At 53.3% G+C, this 22,296-nt stretch overlaps 1 pseudogene; it reads left to right on the plus strand.

Annotated features, from left to right (window-relative positions):
* LOC118380855 (BCL-6 corepressor-like) overlaps positions 1 to 22,296 on the plus strand; it is a 100,993-nt pseudogene that overhangs the window by 41,835 nt on the left and 36,862 nt on the right.

Genomic DNA, 22,296 nt, shown 5'->3' on the forward strand with positions numbered 1-22,296 from the left:
TGTGTGTGTGTGTGTGTGTGTGTGTGTGTGTGTGTGTGTGTGTGTGTAGGACCCGCAGTGCACACACACACAGAACCTGTGGTCGGGAATAATTAGCACTTCACCCTAGACTAGACCAGCGACCCCAATCTCCATAGAGGGAGAGGAAGGAGTAGGGAAAAAGGAGGGAGAGAGAAGAAAGGAAGTGGAGGACGGCATAAATGATAACCTCCGCAGAGAGGGTGAGGACGGAGGGGGAGGGATGGAAGAGAGCAGCCCAGACTGTAAAAATAGAGGGAAGGAGAGTCTGAAAGACGGACAGCGCTCTGATAACCTCAGTATCGTGTTTCTCTTTCAGACTCTTTCTCTCCTCTGTTCTGTTGTTCCCCCACTCCACGGCCATGTGTCAGGTGTGTCAGTATGGGACGAGCCTGTAGGGCAGCGTCTTTTCGAGCCACACACACAGGAAAGAGGATATCTCAGTATGTGTGTGGAAGATCTGACATGCAGACTCTTCCGTTCTCTCTCTCTCCCCCACACACACACACACACACACACACACACACACACACACACACACACACACACACACACACACACACACACACACACACACACACACACACACACACACACACACACACACACACACACACACACACACACACACACACACACACACACACACAGGAGAGAGGCTATCTCAGTATGTGTGTGGAAGATCTGACTCTTCCGTTCTCCCTCTCTCTCCCTCCCCCATCACACACAGCAGGTCAAGGAAAAGCGATGCAGCGAGAAGCGGAGGAGGTCTTCATCCCTGTCGGATTACTCCCCCCCTCCCCCGCCCCTCTCTCACCCTGCCCCCCAGCTCAGCCCTCTCCCCAGCCCTACAGAGACCCAGGACCGCACGCCAACCCCCTCCAACCCCCCGGTGCACACCTCTACCCCTGCCAGCCGACCCATGCCTCCTGAGGCCCGCAGGCTCATCGTCAACAAGAACGCAGGAGAGACCCTGCTCCAGAGGGCTTCCCGCCTAGGATACGAGGTAAGATGATTTGATAACATATGTGGAAGGGCTGTACGGGGTGCTAGTGTGTTGGTTTGAAGGGCTGTACAGGGTGCTAGTGTGTTGGTTTGAAGGGCTGTACAGGGTGCTAGTGTGTTGGTTTGAAGGGCTGTACGGGGTGCTAGTGTTTTGGTTTGAAGGGCTGTACAGGGTGCTAGTGTGTTGGTTTGAAAGGCTGTACGGGGTGCTAGTGTGTTGGTTTGAAGGGCTGTACAGGGTGCTAGTGTGTTGGTTTGAAGGGCTGTACGGGGTGCTAGTGTGTTGGTTTGAAGGGCTGTACGGGGTGCTAGTGTGTTGGTTTGAAGGGCTGTACGGGGTGCTAGTGTGTTGGTTTGAAGGGCTGTACGGGGTGCTAGTGTGTTGGTTTGAAGGGCTGTACAGGGTGCTAGTGTGTTGGTTTGAAGGGCTGTACGGGGTGCTAGTGTGTTGGTTTGAAGGGCTGTACGGGGTGCTAGTGTGTTGGTTTGAAGGGCTGTACGGGGTGCTAGTGTGTTGGTTTGAAGGGCTGTACGGGGTGCTAGTGTGTTGGTTTGAAGGGCTGTACGGGGTGCTAGTGTGTTGGTTTGAAGGGCTGTACGGGGTGCTAGTGTGTTGGTTTGAAGGGCTGTACGGGGTGCTAGTGTGTTGGTTTGAAGGGCTGTACGGGGTGCTAGTGTGTTGGTTTGAAGGGCTGTACGGGGTGCTAGTGTGTTGGTTTGAAGGGCTGTACGGGGTGCTAGTGTGTTGGTTTGAAGGGCTGTACGGGGTGCTAGTGTGTTGGTTTGAAGGGCTGTACGGGGTGCTAGTGTGTTGGTTTGAAGGGCTGTACGGGGTGCTAGTGTGTTGGTTTGAAGGGCTGTACAGGGTGCTAGTGTGTTGGTTTGAAGGGCTGTACAGGGTGCTAGTGTGTTGGTTTGAAGGGCTGTACGGGGTGCTAGTGTGTTGGTTTGAAGGGCTGTACAGGGTGCTAGTGTGTTGGTTTGAAGGGCTGTACGGGGTGCTAGTGTGTTGGTTTGAAGGGCTGTACGGGGTGCTAGTGTGTTGGTTTGAAGGGCTGTACGGGGTGCTAGTGTGTTGGTTTGAAGGGCTGTACAGGGTGCTAGTGTGTTGGTTGGAAGGGCTGTACAGGGTGCTAGTGTGTTGGTTTGAAGGGCTGTACAGGGTGCTAGTGTGTTGGTTTGAAGGGCTGTACGGGGTGCTAGTAGGTTGGTTTGAAGGGCTGTACGGGGTGCTAGTGTGTTGGTTTGAAGGGCTGTACGGGGTGCTAGTGTGTTGGTTTGAAGGGCTGTACGGGGTGCTAGTGTGTTGGTTTGAAGGGCTGTACGGGGTGCTAGTAGGTTGGTTTGAAGGGCTGTACGGGGTGCTAGTGTGTTGGTTTGAAGGGCTGTACGGGGTGCTAGTGTGTTGGTTTGAAGGGCTGTACGGGGTGCTAGTGTGTTGGTTTGAAGGGCTGTACGGGGTGCTAGTGTGTTGGTTTGAAGGGCTGTACGGGGTGCTAGTGTGTTGGTTTGAAGGGCTGTACGGGGTGCTAGTGTGTTGGTTTGAAGGGCTGTACGGGGTGCTAGTGTGTTGGTTTGAAGGGCTGTACGGGGTGCTAGTGTGTTGGTTTGAAGCGCTGTACGGGGTGCTAGTATGTTGGTTTGAAGGGCTGTACGGGGTGCTAGTGTGTTGGTTTGAAGGGCTGTACGGGGTGCTAGTGTGTTGGTTTGAAGGGCTGTACGGGGTGCTAGTGTGTTGGTTTGAAGGGCTGTACGGGGTGCTAGTGTGTTGGTTTGAAGGGCTGTACGGGGTGCTAGTGTGTTGGTTTGAAGGGCTGTACGGGGGTGCTAGTGTGTTGGTTTGAAGGGCTGTACAGGGTGCTAGTGTGTTGGTTTGAAGGGCTGTACGGGGTGCTAGTGTGTTGGTTTGAAGGGCTGTACGGGGTGCTAGTGTGTTGGTTTGAAGGGCTGTACGGGGTGCTAGTGTGTTGGTTTGAAGGGCTGTACGGGGTGCTAGTGTGTTGGTTTGAAGGGCTGTACGGGGTGCTAGTGTGTTGGTTTGAAGGGCTGTACAGGGTGCTAGTGTGTTGGTTTGAAGGGCTGTACGGGGTGCTAGTGTGTTGGTTTGAAGGGCTGTACAGGGTGCTAGTGTGTTGGTTTGAAGGGCTGTACGGGGTGCTAGTGGGTTGGTTTGAAGGGCTGTACGGGGTGCTAGTGTGTTGGTTTGAAGGGCTGTACGGGGTGCTAGTGTGTTGGTTTGAAGGGCTGTACGGGGTGCTAGTGTGTTGGTTTGAAGGGCTGTACAGGGTGCTAGTGTGTTGGTTTGAAGGGCTGTACGGGGTGCTAGTGTGTTGGTTTGAAGGGCTGTACGGGGTGCTAGTAGGTTGGTTTGAAGGGCTGTACGGGGTGCTAGTGTGTTGGTTTGAAGGGCTGTACGGGGTGCTAGTGTGTTGGTTTGAAGGGCTGTACGGGGTGCTAGTGTGTTGGTTTGAAGGGCTGTACGGGGTGCTAGTAGGTTGGTTTGAAGGGCTGTACGGGGTGCTAGTGTGTTGGTTTGAAGGGCTGTACGGGGTGCTAGTGTGTTGGTTTGAAGGGCTGTACGGGGTGCTAGTGTGTTGGTTTGAAGGGCTGTACGGGGTGCTAGTGTGTTGGTTTGAAGGGCTGTACGGGGTGCTAGTGTGTTGGTTTGAAGGGCTGTACGGGGTGCTAGTGTGTTGGTTTGAAGGGCTGTACGGGGTGCTAGTGTGTTGGTTTGAAGGGCTGTATGGGGTGCTAGTGTGTTGGTTTGAAGCGCTGTACGGGGTGCTAGTATGTTGGTTTGAAGGGCTGTACGGGGTGCTAGTGTGTTGGTTTGAAGGGCTGTACGGGGTGCTAGTGTGTTGGTTTGAAGGGCTGTACAGGGTGCTAGTGTGTTGGTTTGAAGGGCTGTACGGGGTGCTAGTAGGTTGGTTTGAAGGGCTGTACGGGGTGCTAGTGTGTTGGTTTGAAGGGCTGTACGGGGTGCTAGTGTGTTGGTTTGAAGGGCTGTACAGGGTGCTAGTGTGTTGGTTTGAAGGGCTGTACAGGGTGCTAGTGTGTTGGTTTGAAGGGCTGTACAGGGTGCTAGTGTGTTGGTTTGAAGGGCTGTACGGGGTGCTAGTAGGTTGGTTTGAAGGGCTGTACGGGGTGCTAGTGTGTTGGTTTGAAGGGCTGTACGGGGTGCTAGTGTGTTGGTTTGAAGGGCTGTACGGGGTGCTAGTGTGTTGGTTTGAAGGGCTGTACGGGGTGCTAGTAGGTTGGTTTGAAGGGCTGTACGGGGTGCTAGTGTGTTGGTTTGAAGGGCTGTACGGGGTGCTAGTGTGTTGGTTTGAAGGGCTGTACGGGGTGCTAGTGTGTTGGTTTGAAGGGCTGTACGGGGTGCTAGTGTGTTGGTTTGAAGGGCTGTACGGGGTGCTAGTGTGTTGGTTTGAAGGGCTGTACGGGGTGCTAGTGTGTTGGTTTGAAGGGCTGTATGGGGTGCTAGTGTGTTGGTTTGAAGCGCTGTACGGGGTGCTAGTATGTTGGTTTGAAGGGCTGTACGGGGTGCTAGTGTGTTGGTTTGAAGGGCTGTACGGGGTGCTAGTAGGTTGGTTTGAAGGGCTGTACGGGGTGCTAGTGTGTTGGTTTGAAGGGCTGTACGGGGTGCTAGTAGGTTGGTTTGAAGGGCTGTACGGGGTGCTAGTAGGTTGGTTTGAAGGGCTGTACGGGGTGCTAGTGTGTTGGTTTGAAGGGCTGTACGGGGTGCTAGTGTGTTGGTTTGAAGGGCTGTACGGGGTGCTAGTGTGTTGGTTTGAAGGGCTGTACAGGGTGCTAGTGTGTTGGTTTGAAGGGCTGTACAGGGTGCTAGTGTGTTGGTTTGAAGGGCTGTACGGGGTGCTAGTGTGTTGGTTTGAAGGGCTGTACAGGGTGCTAGTGTGTTGGTTTGAAGGGCTGTACGGGGTGCTAGTAGGTTGGTTTGAAGGGCTGTACGGGGTGCTAGTGTGTTGGTTTGAAGGGCTGTACGGGGTGCTAGTGTGTTGGTTTGAAGGGCTGTACGGGGTGCTAGTGTGTTGGTTTGAAGGGCTGTACGGGGTGCTAGTGTGTTGGTTTGAAGGGCTGTACAGGGTGCTAGTGTGTTGGTTTGAAGGGCTGTACGGGGTGCTAGTAGGTTGGTTTGAAGGGCTGTACGGGGTGCTAGTGTGTTGGTTTGAAGGGCTGTACGGGGTGCTAGTGTGTTGGTTTGAAGGGCTATACGGGGTGCTAGTGTGTTGGTTTGAAGGGCTAGTAGGTTGGTTTGAAGGGCGGGGTGCTAGTGTGTTGGTTTGAAGGGCTGTACGGGGTGCTAGTGTGTTGGTTTGAAGGGCTGTACGGGGTGCTAGTGTGTTGGTTTGAAGGGCTGTACGGGGTGCTAGTGTGTTGGTTTGAAGGGCTGTACGGGGTGCTAGTGTGTTGGTTTGAAGGGCTGTACGGGGTGCTGGTTTGAAGCGCTGTACGGGGTGCTAGTATGTTGGTTTGAAGGGCTGTACGGGGTGCTAGTGTGTTGGTTTGAAGGGCTGTACGGGGTGCTAGTGTGTTGGTTTGAAGGGCTGTACGGGGTGCTAGTGTGTTGGTTTGAAGGGCTGTACGGGGTGCTAGTGTGTTGGTTTGAAGGGCTGTACGGGGTGCTAGTGTGTTGGTTTGAAGGGCTGTACGGGGTGCTAGTGTGTTGGTTTGAAGGGCTGTACGGGGTGCTAGTGTGTTGGTTTGAAGGGCTGTACGGGGTGCTAGTGTGTTGGTTTGAAGGGCTGTACGGGGTGCTAGTGTGTTGGTTTGAAGGGCTGTACGGGGTGCTAGTGTGTTGGTTTGAAGGGCTGTACGGGGTGCTAGTGTGTTGGTTTGAAGGGCTGTACGGGGTGCTAGTGTGTTGGTTTGAAGGGCTGTACGGGGTGCTAGTGTGTTGGTTTGAAGGGCTGTACGGGGTGCTAGTGTGTTGGTTTGAAGGGCTGTACAGGGTGCTAGTGTGTTGGTTTGAAGGGCTGTACGGGGTGCTAGTGTGTTGGTTTGAAGGGCTGTACGGGGTGCTAGTGTGTTGGTTTGAAGGGCTGTACGGGGTGCTAGTAGGTTGGTTTGAAGGGCTGTACGGGGTGCTAGTGTGTTGGTTTGAAGGGCTGTACGGGGTGCTAGTGTGTTGGTTTGAAGGGCTGTACGGGGTGCTAGTGTGTTGGTTTGAAGGGCTGTACAGGGTGCTAGTGTGTTGGTTTGAAGGGCTGTACAGGGTGCTAGTGTGTTGGTTTGAAGGGCTGTACGGGGTGCTAGTAGGTTGGTTTGAAGGGCTGTACGGGGTGCTAGTGTGTTGGTTTGAAGGGCTGTACGGGGTGCTAGTGTGTTGGTTTGAAGGGCTGTACGGGGTGCTAGTGTGTTGGTTTGAAGGGCTGTACGGGGTGCTAGTAGGTTGGTTTGAAGGGCTGTACGGGGTGCTAGTGTGTTGGTTTGAAGGGCTGTACGGGGTGCTAGTGTGTTGGTTTGAAGGGCTGTACGGGGTGCTAGTGTGTTGGTTTGAAGGGCTGTACGGGGTGCTAGTGTGTTGGTTTGAAGGGCTGTACGGGGTGCTAGTGTGTTGGTTTGAAGGGCTGTACGGGGTGCTAGTGTGTTGGTTTGAAGGGCTGTACGGGGTGCTAGTGTGTTGGTTTGAAGGGCTGTACGGGGTGCTAGTGTGTTGGTTTGAAGCGCTGTACGGGGTGCTAGTATGTTGGTTTGAAGGGCTGTACGGGGTGCTAGTGTGTTGGTTTGAAGGGCTGTACGGGGTGCTAGTAGGTTGGTTTGAAGGGCTGTACGGGGTGCTAGTGTGTTGGTTTGAAGGGCTGTACGGGGTGCTAGTAGGTTGGTTTGAAGGGCTGTACGGGGTGCTAGTGTGTTGGTTTGAAGGGCTGTACGGGGTGCTAGTAGGTTGGTTTGAAGGGCTGTACGGGGTGCTAGTGTGTTGGTTTGAAGGGCTGTACGGGGTGCTAGTGTGTTGGTTTGAAGGGCTGTACGGGGTGCTAGTAGGTTGGTTTGAAGGGCTGTACGGGGTGCTAGTGTGTTGGTTTGAAGGGCTGTACGGGGTGCTAGTGTGTTGGTTTGAAGGGCTGTACGGGGTGCTAGTGTGTTGGTTTGAAGGGCTGTACGGGGTGCTAGTGTGTTGGTTTGAAGGGCTGTACGGGGTGCTAGTAGGTTGGTTTGAAGGGCTGTACGGGGTGCTAGTGTGTTGGTTTGAAGGGCTGTACGGGGTGCTAGTGTGTTGGTTTGAAGGGCTGTACGGGGTGCTAGTAGGTTGGTTTGAAGGGCTGTACGGGGTGCTAGTGTGTTGGTTTGAAGGGCTGTACGGGGTGCTAGTGTGTTGGTTTGAAGGGCTGTACGGGGTGCTAGTGTGTTGGTTTGAAGGGCTGTACGGGGTGCTAGTAGGTTGGTTTGTTCTTCTGTCTCTCTCTCCCTGTGTTGTTTGTCGTTCATTCTCTCCATCTCGTTCAGTTTACATCTGCTAGTTCTCTCTCCCTTCACTTGTCTAAGAGACGAGAGGCCATGTGAGAGCCCTTCACCAGGCACAGAGTTCAGAGCAGTCGCCTTGCTAGTATACACACTGCTTTCCCTCTCTCTCTCACACACAGACGTGCTGGAGTACGGCTCTGCTCTCTTCTCTCTCCAAATCTCCAGTAGCTCTTAACCCTTTCCTACCACATCCAACCCAGTTTCCCAAAACTATTTTAAAAAACCACAATTTGGATAAAAATTCCTCTTCTCCCTTTCCTGGTCTAAACCCTGGGAATATTGGGATTAAGGCCGTCCATGACTAATTTGTCCCTCCAGATTAATGAGCCTGTGGATTAGTTCCAGCAGGGCTGCCTGAAAGGACTGGCACCGCTCGCAGGAAACCAACCATTAATGCTGTTTGGAACGCATGACTCGTCCTCTCGCTCCCTTCCTCCTCCCTTCCTCCTCCCTTCCTCCTCCCTTCATCCCCGTCTTCTTACTCTCCAATGCAAAACATGGTCGTTTTAAAGGAGACTGCAGTAGAAAGACAACCTTTTGAGACGCGGGGAGATGAGCTGGGGGTAGAGAGGTTCTCAAACTGAATGTGGTTTTTACCTGAGGTGGACAGCAGGACAGATAGAGTTGGTGTTGGAGGGAATTGGTAGTGTGTTCTATGAAATGGGAAGATGAAACAGTTTGGAGGTGGGAGAAATGGTATCCCTCTCGATCAAAGGTAGGGCTGATTTTAGTAGACCAGTATCTGTGGCCAGGGTTTTGAGTGTGTGTGTGTGTGTGCTCTCCGTAGTGTGTGTACTGGAGGCAGTGAGGCATGCGCTCCAGACGGAGCTCTTTGATTAAAACGAGAGGAGAGGAGGAGGAGGAGGGCAGATTTAATCCTGTAGCGTCCACTCTCCTCCTCCCTTCCCTTGTTCTTCTTCTCCACCGCTAGCCCTGTCCGCCCCTGAGCCCTCTCTCCCTCCCTCGGTCCCCGCTCGGCGCCGCTAGACATGGCTGCTGTGTTTGAGCGTAAACTCAACGGCATCTTGTTTTTCTAGCCTTCGGGGTTTTTTCCTCCCCTCCCTCCCTCTGTCTCCCCCTCCCCTTCCTCTGTCTCTCTCTCCCTCCTTCGCTTCCTCTCTCCCTGGCTCCCTCCCTCCTTCAGCGGGCCCCCGACAGGAAGCTTTTCTAACTGCCTGCGTGTGATAAGCCACAAGCAGCTCCCTGGGGCCGCCCGCACTCTCTCTCTCTCTCTCTCGCTCTCTCTCTCTCACGCACACAGCGCAGCACGGAACAGCAGACAGTGAACACTGTAGAGAATGCAAGAGAGAGAGAGGAAGACAGTGAAATAGGACAGGGCCGCCGCTCCCTCCCTCTCCTCCTCCCCCTCCACTCCACACGCTGGGCTTGCCGCCTGCCTGCTTTCGTTTCACAGCCCCTCCAAAACAAGTTCCAGTCAGTGTGCAAAACTGGGAGGCTCCGTTGGATCGATCTCTCCCGCAATCTTCACACTTGTATCACTTAGCCTTAGGACTGCCTTTAATTACACACACTCACAGCACACACACGCACGCACTCACTCACAGCACAATCACACTACACACATGCAAATTCACACTCGGATTGTGGCATATCACTCCGGCAGCAGTGCAATTCCTGTGTGTGTGTGTGTGTGTGTGTGTGTGTGTGTGTGTGTGTGTGTGTGTGTGTGTGTGTGTGTGTGTGTGTGTGTGTGTGTGTGTGTGTGTGTGTGTGTGATGTATATATCTACAGTGAGTCTTGTGTATTCGTGTGTGGTTTTGGAGTGCAGTGTTTGTGAGTGGAATGAGGATCTGTGGTGAGGCATGGCGTTGGTTTGTGCTTCTTACTGTGGTTCCAAGAGACTGTTGTTTTTATCTGCTTGAATGGTTGACTTTGCAGCCCTCTATTCATTATTATAACTGGGAGAGAGCAGCTATCAGTTCACCACTAATAGTATTTAGATTTTATTCAGCTGTTTGACTTTGTCTTATTTATTCAGATGAATTGGGTGTATTTGTTAAATAGGGAATATCTAGATAATTTGTGACTTTGTTTGCCATTAAAATAAGCGATAGGATCCACCATGTTGCTTGCTTCTGTCATGTAGGTGAGGTCAATGTTCATGGATGGAAGGAGGTGAGGGAAGGAGGTGAGGGAAGGATAGAAAGTGCATAGTCCTGAGACTAGTCCTCCTGTCTTTGTGTTGTCACTCGCTTGTCACCGACCAGCTAGCAGCGCCATACAAACACACACACGACACAGTGCGTCTCCACTCAACACACACACAGCCCTGGCGGCTGTCGCTCTTACATTGCCATTTTTGTCATTTAGCAAACGCTTATCCAGAGTGACTTACATACATATAATATAATATTTTTGTATTTGAATTTTACTGGTCCCCCGTGGGAATGGAACCCACAATGCTCTACCAACTGAGCTACACGGTGACCAGCCAAAAGCCCTTTGACATGCACACACACACTCACTTCCTGCATATTTAAGAATCCTTTAGTCTTTGCAATGTGTGTCGTGACACATAAGTGGTCTCTCTCTTTCTTTTTCTTTCTTTCCCTCTCCCCCTCTCAATTCAATTCAATTCAATTCAATTCAATTCAATTCAAGGGCTTTATTGGCATGGGAAACATGTGTTAACATTGCCAAAGCAAGTGAGGTAGACAACATACAAAGTGAATCTCTCTCTCCCCTCTCTCCTCCCCCCCTCTCTCTCTCTCTCTCTCTCTCTCTCTCTCTCTCTCTCTCTCTCTCTCTCTCTCTCTCTCTCTCTCTCTCTCTCTCTCTCTCTCTCTCTCTCTCTCTCTCTCTCTCTCTCTCTCTCTCTCTCTCTCTCTCTCTCTCTCTCTCTCTCTCTCTCTCTCTCTCTCTCTCTCTCTCTCTCTCTCTCTCTCTCTCTCTCTCTCTCTCTCTCTCTTTCTTCACAATCCTGCCGTGCCGAGGATGCCAATGGGATATGTTAATGAGGCTGGGTTGAAAATGAGTCAAGGCTTTGTCCTATACCTGCCAGAACTAATAACACACACCGGGATGGGCATACCTAATTGTACTCATTTGCATGCTTATGTGTCCAAAGTAACTGATTGTCCTCACACATGCTATCCATAAAAAACACTGGAGGTTTTACTTCCTCAAGAGTTCACACGAATGACCTTTAAAAACACATGTGCAGCACATTCAATACAGACACGTATAAAGGCTAACAAACACCTATAGCTCTGCCCTCTAAAAATGCATGCTCACGCCATCTCTTTCACCCGCTCGCTCGCTATCACTCACACACACACAGGCCCTTATGTGAGAGTGCTGTAGGGTGTTATCGCAGCTCGTATCCTCCTCTCTTGTCTATCTGCCAGACCTCAGAGACACAGCCGTTCAGACACATCCCCAGTGCGTGCACACACACACACACACACACACATCCTCTCCATATCCCCAGGCCCCCCACTGCTCTCTCGACACCCTCCCCCTCCAACGCTGTACTCCCACTCACTGGCTGGATGAGTACATGAAAAAAGCCAGAGAAACGAGAGGGAGAAAGGAGAGATCACGCCCGCTCAATTAAAAGCTCCACTTAGTGTGCCCCGGCCTTTTCACGCTCCCCTCACGCTCCCTTCTCCCTGCTCCTCTGTTCTTTTCTCTCCATCAAAATACACTGTGTGGTCTCCTAGTCTTTGTCTGCTGGTGAATGCAGGGTAAAATTAGAACCAGCATCAGAGAGAGCTCTAAACCACGCTGTTGTTTTTCACTTCCTGATTATCTAAACGGCGCCGGCCTAGATGGCGCTTAGGACACAGTGAAAAATGGAGAGTATGCCTGTGTAGCGTGTGTGTATGTCCGAGTGTGTGTGTGTCCCAGTCTGTCAAGTGTTAGTAGATGAGAAATAAGGCTTCAGCATTCTCAAGGTTGGAATCTCTCTCCTCGCTCTCCTCGCTCTCCTCGCTCTCCTCGCTCTCCTCGCTCTCCTCGCTCTAACCTCCATATGCATTTCAATTCTAACACTTCTTTGTGAGACTTGTCTATCATACCGTAGGTGTGGTTTGTGAGGGAGTGTGTGTGGTTGTGTTCTCTAGGTGATAGAGTAGCTAGAGGGTTAACAGTCTGTGGGGGGTGAGCTGGAAGGCCATCCTCCCTGAGGAGGAAGAGATTAAAGAGGAACTATGAAAGGAGAGCGGGAGGTGGGTGTTTTACTGCGACGGGAAAGAAATCAACAACCCTGTGCTCTCCACTGCGCTCCTCTCCTCTGGCGGCCATTAAAGCTGTGCTTTATCATGTGTTTAATGCCCCGCTTAGCTCCACCGACCGACCAGCCGGCTGGAAAACAGACAGACCTCCACAGCTCACTACAGCCCGCTGTGCTTTTAATATGTGGAACTGTACCATGTACACGTTCATAGCAGAATTGGGCCTAGTAGCTACCACACCACAGTAGTAGACTAGTAGCTACCACACCACAGTAGTAGACTAGTAGCTACCACACCACAGTAGTAGACTAGTAGCTACCACACCACAGTAGTAGACTAGTAGCTACCACACCACAGTAGTAGACTAGTAGCTACCACACCACAGTAGTAGACTAGTAGCTACCACACCACAGTCGTAGACTAGTAGCTACCACACCACAGTAGTAGACTAGTAGCTACCACACCACAGTTGTAGACTAGTAGCTACCACACCACAGTAGTAGACTAGTAGCTACCACACCACAGTAGTAGACTAGTAGCTACCACACCACAGTCGTAGACTAGTAGCTACCACACCACAGTAGTAGACTAGTAGCTACCACACCACAGTAGTAGACTAGTAGCTACCACACCACAGTTGTAGACTAGTAGCTACCACACCACAGTAGTAGACTAGTAGCTACCACACCATAGTAGTAGACTAGTAGCTACCACACCACAGTAGTAGACTAGTAGCTACCACACCACAGTAGTAGACTAGTAGCTACCACACCACAGTAGTAGACTAGTAGCTACCACACCACAGTAGTAGACTAGTAGCTACCACACCACAGTAGTAGACTAGTAGCTACCACACCACAGTCGTAGACTTGTAGCTACCACACCACAGTAGTAGACTAGTAGCTACCACACCACCGTAGTAGACTAGTAGCTACCACACCACAGTAGTAGACTAGTAGCTACCACACCATAGTTGTAGACTAGTAGCTACCACACCACAGTAGTAGACTAGTAGCTACCACACCACAGTAGTAGACTAGTAGCTACCACACCACAGTAGTAGACTAGTAGCTACCACACCACAGTAGTAGACTAGTAGCTACCACACCACAGTAGTAGACTAGTAGCTACCACACCACAGTAGTAGACTAGTAGCTACCACACCACAGTAGTAGACTAGTAGCTACCACACCACAGTAGTAGACTAGTAGCTACCACACCACAGTAGTAGACTAGTAGCTACCACACCACAGTAGTAGACTAGTAGCTACCACACCACAGTCGTAGACTAGTAGCTACCACACCACAGTAGTAGACTAGTAGCTACCACACCACAGTTGTAGACTAGTAGCTACCACACCACAGTAGTAGACTAGTAGCTACCACACCACAGTAGTAGACTAGTAGCTACCACACCACAGTCGTAGACTAGTAGCTACCACACCACAGTAGTAGACTAGTAGCTACCACACCACAGTTGTAGACTAGTAGCTACCACACCACAGTAGTAGACTAGTAGCTACCACACCACAGTAGTAGACTAGTAGCTACCACACCATAGTTGTAGACTAGTAGCTACCACACCACAGTAGTAGACTAGTAGCTACCACACCACAGTAGTAGACTAGTAGCTACCACACCACAGTAGTAGACTAGTAGCTACCACACCACAGTAGTAGACTAGTAGCTACCACACCACAGTAGTAGACTAGTAGCTACCACACCACAGTCATAGACTTGTAGCTACCACACCACAGTAGTAGACTAGTAGCTACCACACCACCGTAGTAGACTAGTAGCTACCACACCACAGTAGTAGACTAGTAGCTACCACACCATAGTTGTAGACTAGTAGCTACCACACCACAGTAGTAGACTAGTAGCTACCACACCACAGTAGTAGACTAGTAGCTACCACACCACAGTAGTAGACTAGTAGCTACCACACCACAGTAGTAGACTAGTAGCTACCACACCACAGTAGTAGACTAGTAGCTACCACACCACAGTAGTAGACTAGTAGCTACCACACCACAGTCGTAGACTTGTAGCTACCACACCACAGTAGTAGACTAGTAGCTACCACACCACCGTAGTAGACTAGTAGCTACCACACCACAGTCGTAGACTTGTAGCTACCACACCACAGTAGTAGACTAGTAGCTACCACACCACCGTAGTACACTAGTAGCTACCACAGCACATTCGTAGACTAGTAGCTACCACACCACAGTAGTAGACTAGTAGCTACCACACCACAGTTGTAGACTAGTAGCTACCACACCACAGTAGTAGACTAACAGCTACCACACCACAGTAGTAGACTAGTAGCTACCACACCACAGTAGTAGACTAGTAGCTACCACACCACAGTAGTAGACTAGTAGCTACCACACCACCGTAGTAGACTAGTAGCTACCACACCACAGTAGTAGACTAGTAGCTACCACACCACAGTAGTAGACTAGTAGCTACCACACCACAGTAGTAGACTAGTAGCTACCACACCACAGTAGTAGACTAGTAGCTACCACACCACAGTAGTAGACTAGTAGCTACCACACCACAGTAGTAGACTAGTAGCTACCACACCACAGTAGTAGACTAGTAGCTACCACCCCACAGTAGTAGACTAGTAGCTACCACACCACAGTAGTAGACTAGTAGCTACCACACCACAGTAGTAGACTAGTAGCTACCACACCATAGTAGTAGACTAGTAGCTACCACACCACAGTAGTAGACTAGTAGCTACCACAGTAGTAGACTAGTAGCTACCACACCACAGTAGTAGACTAGTAGCTACCACACCACAGTAGTAGACTAGTAGCTACCACACCACAGTAGTAGACTAGTAGCTACCACACCACAGTTGTAGACTAGTAGCTACCACACCACAGTAGTAGACTAGTAGCGACCACACCACAGTAGTAGACTAGTAGCTACCACACCACAGTAGTAGACTAGTAGCTACCACACCACAGTAGTAGACTAGTAGCTACCACACCACAGTAGTAGACTAGTAGCTACCACACCACAGTAGTAGACTAGTAGCTACCACACCACAGTAGTAGACTAGTAGCTACCACACCACAGTCGTAAACTAGTAGCTACCACAGTAGTAGACTAGTAGCTACCACACCACAGTAGTAGACTAGTAGCTACCACACCACAGTAGTAGACTAGTAGCTACCACACCACAGTAGTAGACTAGTAGCTACCACACCACAGTCGTAGACTAGTAGCTACCACACCACAGTAGTAGACTAGTAGCTACCACACCACAGTAGTAGACTAGTAGCTACCACACCACAGTAGTAGACTAGTAGCTACCACACCACAGTAGTAGACTAGTAGCTACCACACCACAGTAGTAGACTAGTAGCTACCACACTACAGTAGTAGACTAGTAGCTACCACACCACAGTAGTAGACTAGTAGCTACCACACCACAGTAGTAGACTAGTAGCTACCACACCACAGTAGTAGACTAGTAGCTACCACACCACAGTAGTAGACTAGTAGCTACCACACCACCGTAGTAGACTAGTAGCTACCAGACCACAGTAGTAAACTAGTAGCTACCACACCACAGTAGTAGACTGGTAGCTACCACACCACAGTAGTAGATTAGCAGCTACCACACCACAGTAGTAGATTAGTAGCTACCACACCACAGTAGTAGACACCACACACAAGTAGTAGACTAGTAGCTACCACACCACAGTAGTAGACTAGTAGCTACCATACCACAGCAGTAGACCTAGTGGCTACCGCACCACAGCAAAAGACCTAGTGGCTACCGCACCACAGCAGTAGACTAGTGGCTACCGCACCACAGCAGTAGACTAGTGGCTACCGCACCACAGCAGTAGACTAGTGGCTACCGCACCACAGCAGTAGACTAGTGGCTACCGCACCACAGCAGTAGACTAGTGGCTACCGCACCACAGCAGTAGACTAGTGGCTACCGCACCACAGCAGTAGACTAGTGGCTACCGCACCACAGCAGTAGACTAGTAGCTACCGCACCACAGCAGTAGACTAGTGGCTACCGCACCACAGCAGTAGACTAGTGGCTACCGCACCACAGCAGTAGACTAGTGGCTACCGCACCACAGCAGTAGACTAGTGGCTACCGCACCACAGCAGTAGACTAGTGGCTACCGCACCACAGCAGTAGACTAGTGGCTACCGCACCACAGCAGTAGACTAGTGGTTACCGCACCACAGCAGTAGACTAGGGGCTACTGCACCATAGCAGTAGACTAGTGGCTACCGCACCACAGCAGTAGACCGGTGGCTACCACACCACGCTAGTAGACTAGTATCTGCCGCGGTAGTAGTCTGGTGGCGGCTGTGCCGCGGTACTAGACTGGTGGCTGCTGCGCAGTGGTAGTAGACTGGTGGTGGCCGCGCAGCGGTGGTTGACATCCATAAAGCAGCTCTTGATCAATGAGGCGAAGGACACATTTGCTTTCAGCGCTAGTATCTGCCGCGGTAGTAGTCTGGTGGCGGCTGCACCGTGGTAGTAGTCTGGCGGCGGCAGCCCCTCGGTAGTAGACTGGTGGCGGTAGCCCCTCGGTAGTAGACTGGTGGCGGCATCCCCTCGGTAGTAGACTGGTAGCTACCACACCTCAGTAGTAGACTGGTGGCGGCAGCCCTTCGGTAGTAGACTGGTAGCTACCACACCTCGGTAGTAGACTGGTGGCGGCAGCCCCTCGGTAGTAGACTGGTAGCGGCAGCCCCTCGGTAGTAGACTGGTGGCGGCAGCCCCTCGGTAGTAGACTGGTAGCTACCACGCCTCGGTAGTAGACTGGTGGCGGCAGCCCCTCGGTAGTAGACTGGTAGCTACCACGCCTCGGTAGTCGACTGGTGGCGGCAGCCCCTTGGTAGTAGACTGGTAGCTACTACGCCTCGGTAGTAGACTGGTGGCGGCAGCCCCTCGGTAGTAGACTGGTAGCGGCAGCCCCTCGGTAGTAGACTGGTGGCGGCAGCCCCTCGGTAGTAGACTGGTAGCTACCACGCCTCGGTAGTAGACTGGTGGCGGCAGCCCCTCGGTAGTAGACTGGTAGCTACCACGCCTCGGTAGTAGACTGGTGGCGGCAGCCCCTTGGTAGTAGACTGGTAGCCACTACGCCTCGGTAGTAGACTGGTGGCGGCAGCCCCTCGGTAGTAGACTGGTAGCGGCAGCCCCTCGGTAGTAGACTGGTGGCGGCAGCCCCTCGGTAGTAGACTGGCAGGGGCAGCCCCTCTGTAGTAGACTGGTGGCGGCAGCCCCTCGGTAGTAGACCGGTAGCGACCACGCCTCGGTAGTAGACTGGTGGCGGCAGCCCCTCGGTAGTAGACTGGTAGCGGCAGCCCCTCGGTAGTAGACTGGTGGCGGCAGCCCCTCGGTAGTAGACTGGGGGCGGCAGCCCCTCTGTAGTAGAATGGTAGCTACCACGCCTCGGCTAGTAGACTGGTGGCGGCAGCCCCTCGGTAGTAGACTGTTAGCTACCATGCCTCGGTAGTAGACTGGTGGCGGCAACCCCTCGGTAGTAGACTGGTAGCTACCACAACACGGTAGTAGCCTAGTATCTGCCGCGGTAGTAGACTGGTAGCTACCACGACACAGTAGTAGACTAGTATCTGCCACGGTAGTAGACTGGTGGCGGCTGCGCCGTGTTAGTGGACTAGTGGCGGCTGTGCCGCGGTAGTAGACTGGTGGCGGCTGTGCCGCGGCAGTAGACTGGTGGCGGCTGCGCCACGGCAGTAGACTGGTGGGGGCTGCGCTGTGTTAGTGGACTAGTGGCGGCTGCGCCGCGGTAGTAGACTGGTGGTGGCAGCCCCTCGGTCGTAGACTGGTGGCTACCACACCTCGGAAGTAGACTGGTGGCGGCCGCCCCTCGGTATTAGACTGGTAGCTACCACGACACGGTAGTAGACTAGTATCTGCTCACGGCAGTAGACTGGTGGCGGCAGCCCCTCGGTAGTAGACTGGTGGAAGCAGCCCCTCGGTAGTAGACTGACTGGTAGCTACCACGACACAGTAGTAGACTAGTATCTGCCACGGTAGTAGACTGGTGGCGGCTGTGCCGCGGTAGTAGACTGGTGGCGGCTGCGCCACGGTAGTAGACTGGGCGTGGCTGTGCCGCGGTAGTAGACTGGTGGTGGCTGCGCCGCGGTAGTAGACTGGTGGTGGCTGCGCCGCGGTAGTAGACTGGTGGCGGCAGCCCCTCGGTAGTAGACTGGTAGCTACCACGGCACAGTAGTAGACTAGTATCTGCCGCGGTAGTAGACTGGTGGCGGCTGCGCCGCGGTAGTAGACTGGTGGTGGCTGCGCCGCGGTAGTAGACTTGTGGTGGCTGCACCTCGGTAGTAGACTGGTAGCTACCACGCCTCGGAAGTAGACTGGTGGTGGCAGCTCCTCGGTATTAGACTGGTAGCTACCACGACACGGTAGTAGACTAGTATCTGCCACGGTAGTAGACTGGTGGTGGCTGCACCTCGGTAGTAGACTGGTAGCTACCACGCCTCGGTAGTAGACTGGTGGCGGCAGCCCCTCGGTAGTAGACTGGTGGCGGCAGCCCCTCGGTAGTAGACTGGTAGCTACCACGGCACAGTAGTAGACTAGTATCTGCCACGGTAGTAGACTGGTGGCGGCTGCGCCGTGTTAGTGGACTAGTGGCGGCTGCGCCGCGGTAGTAGACTGGTGGCGGCTGTGCCGCGTTAGTAGACTGGTGGCGGCTGTGCCGCGGTAGTAGACTGGTGGTGGCTGCGCCGCGGTAGTAGACTGGTGGTGGCTGCGCCATGGTAGTAGACTGGTGGTGGCTGCGCCGCGGTAGTAGACTGGTGGCGGTAGTGCCACGGTAGTAGACTGGTGGTGGCTGCGCCGCGGTAGTAGACTGGTGGTGGCTGCGCCGCGGTAGTAGACTGGTGGTGGCTGCGCCGCGGTAGTAGACTGGTGGCGGCAGCCCCTCGGTAGTAGACTGGTAGCTACCACGGCACAGTAGTAGACTAGTATCTGCCGCGGTAATAGACTGGTGGTGGCTGCGCCGCGATAGTAGACTGGTGGCGGCTGCGCCACGGTAGTAGACTGAGCGTGGCTGCACCGCGGTAGTAGACTGGTGGTGGCTGCGCCGCGGTTGTAGACTGGTGGGGGCTGCGCCGCGGTAGTAGACTGGTGGTGGCTGCACCTCGGTAGTAGACTGGTAGCTACCACGCCTCGGAAGTAGACTGGTGGTGGCAGCTCCTCGGTATTAGACTGGTAGCTACCACGACACGGTAGTAGACTAGTATCTGCCACGGTAGTAGACTGGTGGTGGCTGCACCTCGGTAGTAGACTGGTAGCTACCACGCCTCGGAAGTAGACTGGTGGCGGCAGCCCCTCGGTAGTAGACTGGTGGCGGCAGCCCCTCGGTAGTAGACTGGTAGCTACCACGGCACAGTAGTAGACTAGTATCTGCCACGGTAGTAGACTGGTGGCGGCTGCGCCGTATTAGTGGACTAGTGGCGGCTGCGCCGCGGTAGTAGACTGGTGGCGGCTGTGCCGCGGTAGTAGACTGGTGGCGGCTGTGCCGCGGTAGTAGACTGGTGGTGGCTGCGCCGCGGTAGTAGACTGGTGGTGGCTGCCCCTCGGTAGTAGACTGGTAGCTACCACGGCACAGTAGTAGACTAGTATCTGCCACGGTAGTAGACTGGTGGCGGCTGCGCCGTGTTAGTGGACTAGTGGCGGCTGCGCCGCGGTAGTAGACTGGTGGCGGCTGTGCCGCGTTAGTAGACTGGTGGCGGCTGTGCCGCGGTAGTAGACTGGTGGTGGCTGCGCCGCGGTAGTAGACTGGTGGTGGCTGCGCCATGGTAGTAGACTGGTGGTGGCTGCGCCGCGGTAGTAGACTGGTGGCGGTAGTGCCACGGTAGTAGACTGGTGGTGGCTGCGCCGCGGTAGTAGACTGGTGGTGGCTGCGCCGCGGTAGTAGACTGGTGGTGGCTGCGCCGCGGTAGTAGACTGGTGGCGGCAGCCCCTCGGTAGTAGACTGGTAGCTACCACGGCACAGTAGTAGACTAGTATCTGCCGCGGTAATAGACTGGTGGTGGCTGCGCCGCGATAGTAGACTGGTGGCGGCTGCGCCACGGTAGTAGACTGAGCGTGGCTGCACCGCGGTAGTAGACTGGTGGTGGCTGCGCCGCGGTTGTAGACTGGTGGGGGCTGCGCCGCGGTAGTAGACTGGTGGTGGCTGCACCTCGGTAGTAGACTGGTAGCTACCACGCCTCGGAAGTAGACTGGTGGTGGCAGCTCCTCGGTATTAGACTGGTAGCTACCACGACACGGTAGTAGACTAGTATCTGCCACGGTAGTAGACTGGTGGTGGCTGCACCTCGGTAGTAGACTGGTAGCTACCACGCCTCGGAAGTAGACTGGTGGCGGCAGCCTCGGTAGTAGACTGGTGGCGGCAGCCCCTCGGTAGTAGACTGGTAGCTACCACGGCACAGTAGTAGACTAGTATCTGCCACGGTAGTAGACTGGTGGCGGCTGCGCCGTATTAGTGGACTAGTGGCGGCTGCGCCGCGGTAGTAGACTGGTGGCGGCTGTGCCGCGGTAGTAGACTGGTGGCGGCTGTGCCGCGGTAGTAGACTGGTGGTGGCTGCGCCGCGGTAGTAGACTGGTGGTGGCTGCGCCATGGTAGTAGACTGGCAGTGGCTGCGCCGCGGTAGTAGACTGGTGGCGGTAGTGCCGCGGTAGTAGACTGGTGGTGGCTGAGCCGCGGTAGTAGACTGGTGGTGGTTGCACCGCGGTAGTAGACTGGTGGCGGCTGCGCCGCGGTAGTAGACTGGTGGCGGCTGCGCGCGGTAGTAGACTGGTGGCGGTAGTGCCGCGGTAGTAGACTGGTGGTGGCTGCGCTGCGGTAGTAGACTGGTGGTGGTTGCACCGCGGTAGTAGACTGGTGGCGGCTGCGCCGCGGTAGTAGACTGGTGGTGGCCGCGCAGCGGTGGTAGACATCCATAAAGCAGCTCTTGAGCAATGAGGCGAAGGACACGTTTGCTTTCAGCGCTGAAGTGTTGTTGTTGAAGTAGTGTTTTTGAGTGGAGAGGGACTGTAGGATCTATGTTTAAGCACTGTTGGTGAGCTGTTTTTTGGAGAAGAGTCCATTTAAGAAGAGTGGGGGCTTCTGGTCGTTTGAACACTGTGTACTGTGTTATGGTCTATTTTGTTGTCCACCAGGCATGCCAACCGCAATGCCAGCTCTCGCTGTTTGCGCATAAGTTGCCACGGCACTGGCAGTAGCAGGAGTTGGACTCATTTGTTGCCACGGCAGCCACACGACCACGTTGTATCTAAAGATACATACATTTTCTCTGTGTATGTGTGTGCTCAGCTCACAGCACCGCGGTGGGGAGCTGTGAATGAATTCTATGAATACGGGTCGGGAGGGAGGGCACGTCAAAGCTGCGCTACACTAGCTGAATGCTAATGTCTGTTTCTGCTCTCTGTGGAGTGCTGCTGCTAGTCTCCATCTTTCTCACTCTCTTTCTCTGGACCTCTCTCTCTTTCCACGCTTCGCTACCCTGGTTCCTTCTGTTTGTCTGGGGTTGTGTGTGTGGTTTGATGCTAGCCACACTGGGCTGACTGGAAGGGTGTGTGTGGTTTGTTAACGACGCCCGCCGCGCAGCGTTGTCTGACACGGGTAAATGAGCACATAGACAGAAGAGAGACTGCTGTCGACTTGATGCTTATTGGCTTTGTTCTGCTGTTCTCATTCTGACTGGATTCTATCATTAACAATATACTACAGGACTACATATTTCCATTATCGAGAACTTTTCAGGTACATACATTCATATGCTATGCTTTTGTAACAACCCTGGGTTTATAAACGCTGGAACACCACCCCCCCGGACCTCCGGCTAGAAGGTGGAGGGTTCGAGACCTGCTCCCTGCTGTTTGTTACATTTGTGTCAGAAGTGATCGGACCTTGCATCCACGACAGTGTGTGTGCTTGGCCGGTGAGCACGTTCCTGTAAGACGTAGAGTAGTTAGCTAGCGCGAGGACGCGCTCTTTGAAAGGAGGGAGTTGTGTAACCACCCTGGGTTTATAAGCGCGGAAATCGACCCTGCCGCACAAGCATGCTTTTGCGGCACAGTCGATAGCACGCTGGACTTCGGGCTCGAAGGTCGAGGGTACGAGACCTGCTCCCTGCCTGTTTCATGACACTATGTTGTTGTCTTAGGTCTTTATGTAATGGTGTCTCGTCGTGATGTGTGTTTTGTCCTTTATTTACATTTTTAATCCCAGCCCCCGTCCCCGCAAGTGTCCTTTAGCCTTTTGGTAGGCCGTCATTGTAAATAAGTATTTGTTCTTAGCTGACTTGCCTAGTTCAATAAAGGTTATATAAATAAAACAAATATTCTCATTGTGTTAGCCATAGTCACCTTGCTTTGGTCAGGCCTTGGAGTCAGCAAACTGTCTATAGAATTGCAATTCATTCCAATTCTTTGCCACTGTGACTCATGACATGAGTCATGTTAAAGAGATACTTCAGGATTTTGGCAATGTTTCCCAGGAGTCAGAAGAACTCGTGGATACCATGTATATGTCTCCGCATGAGGTTTGAAGGT

Source organism: Oncorhynchus keta, unplaced genomic scaffold, assembly GCF_023373465.1.
Source record: "Oncorhynchus keta strain PuntledgeMale-10-30-2019 unplaced genomic scaffold, Oket_V2 Un_contig_1853_pilon_pilon, whole genome shotgun sequence".
Taxonomy (NCBI): Eukaryota; Metazoa; Chordata; class Actinopteri; order Salmoniformes; family Salmonidae; genus Oncorhynchus; species Oncorhynchus keta.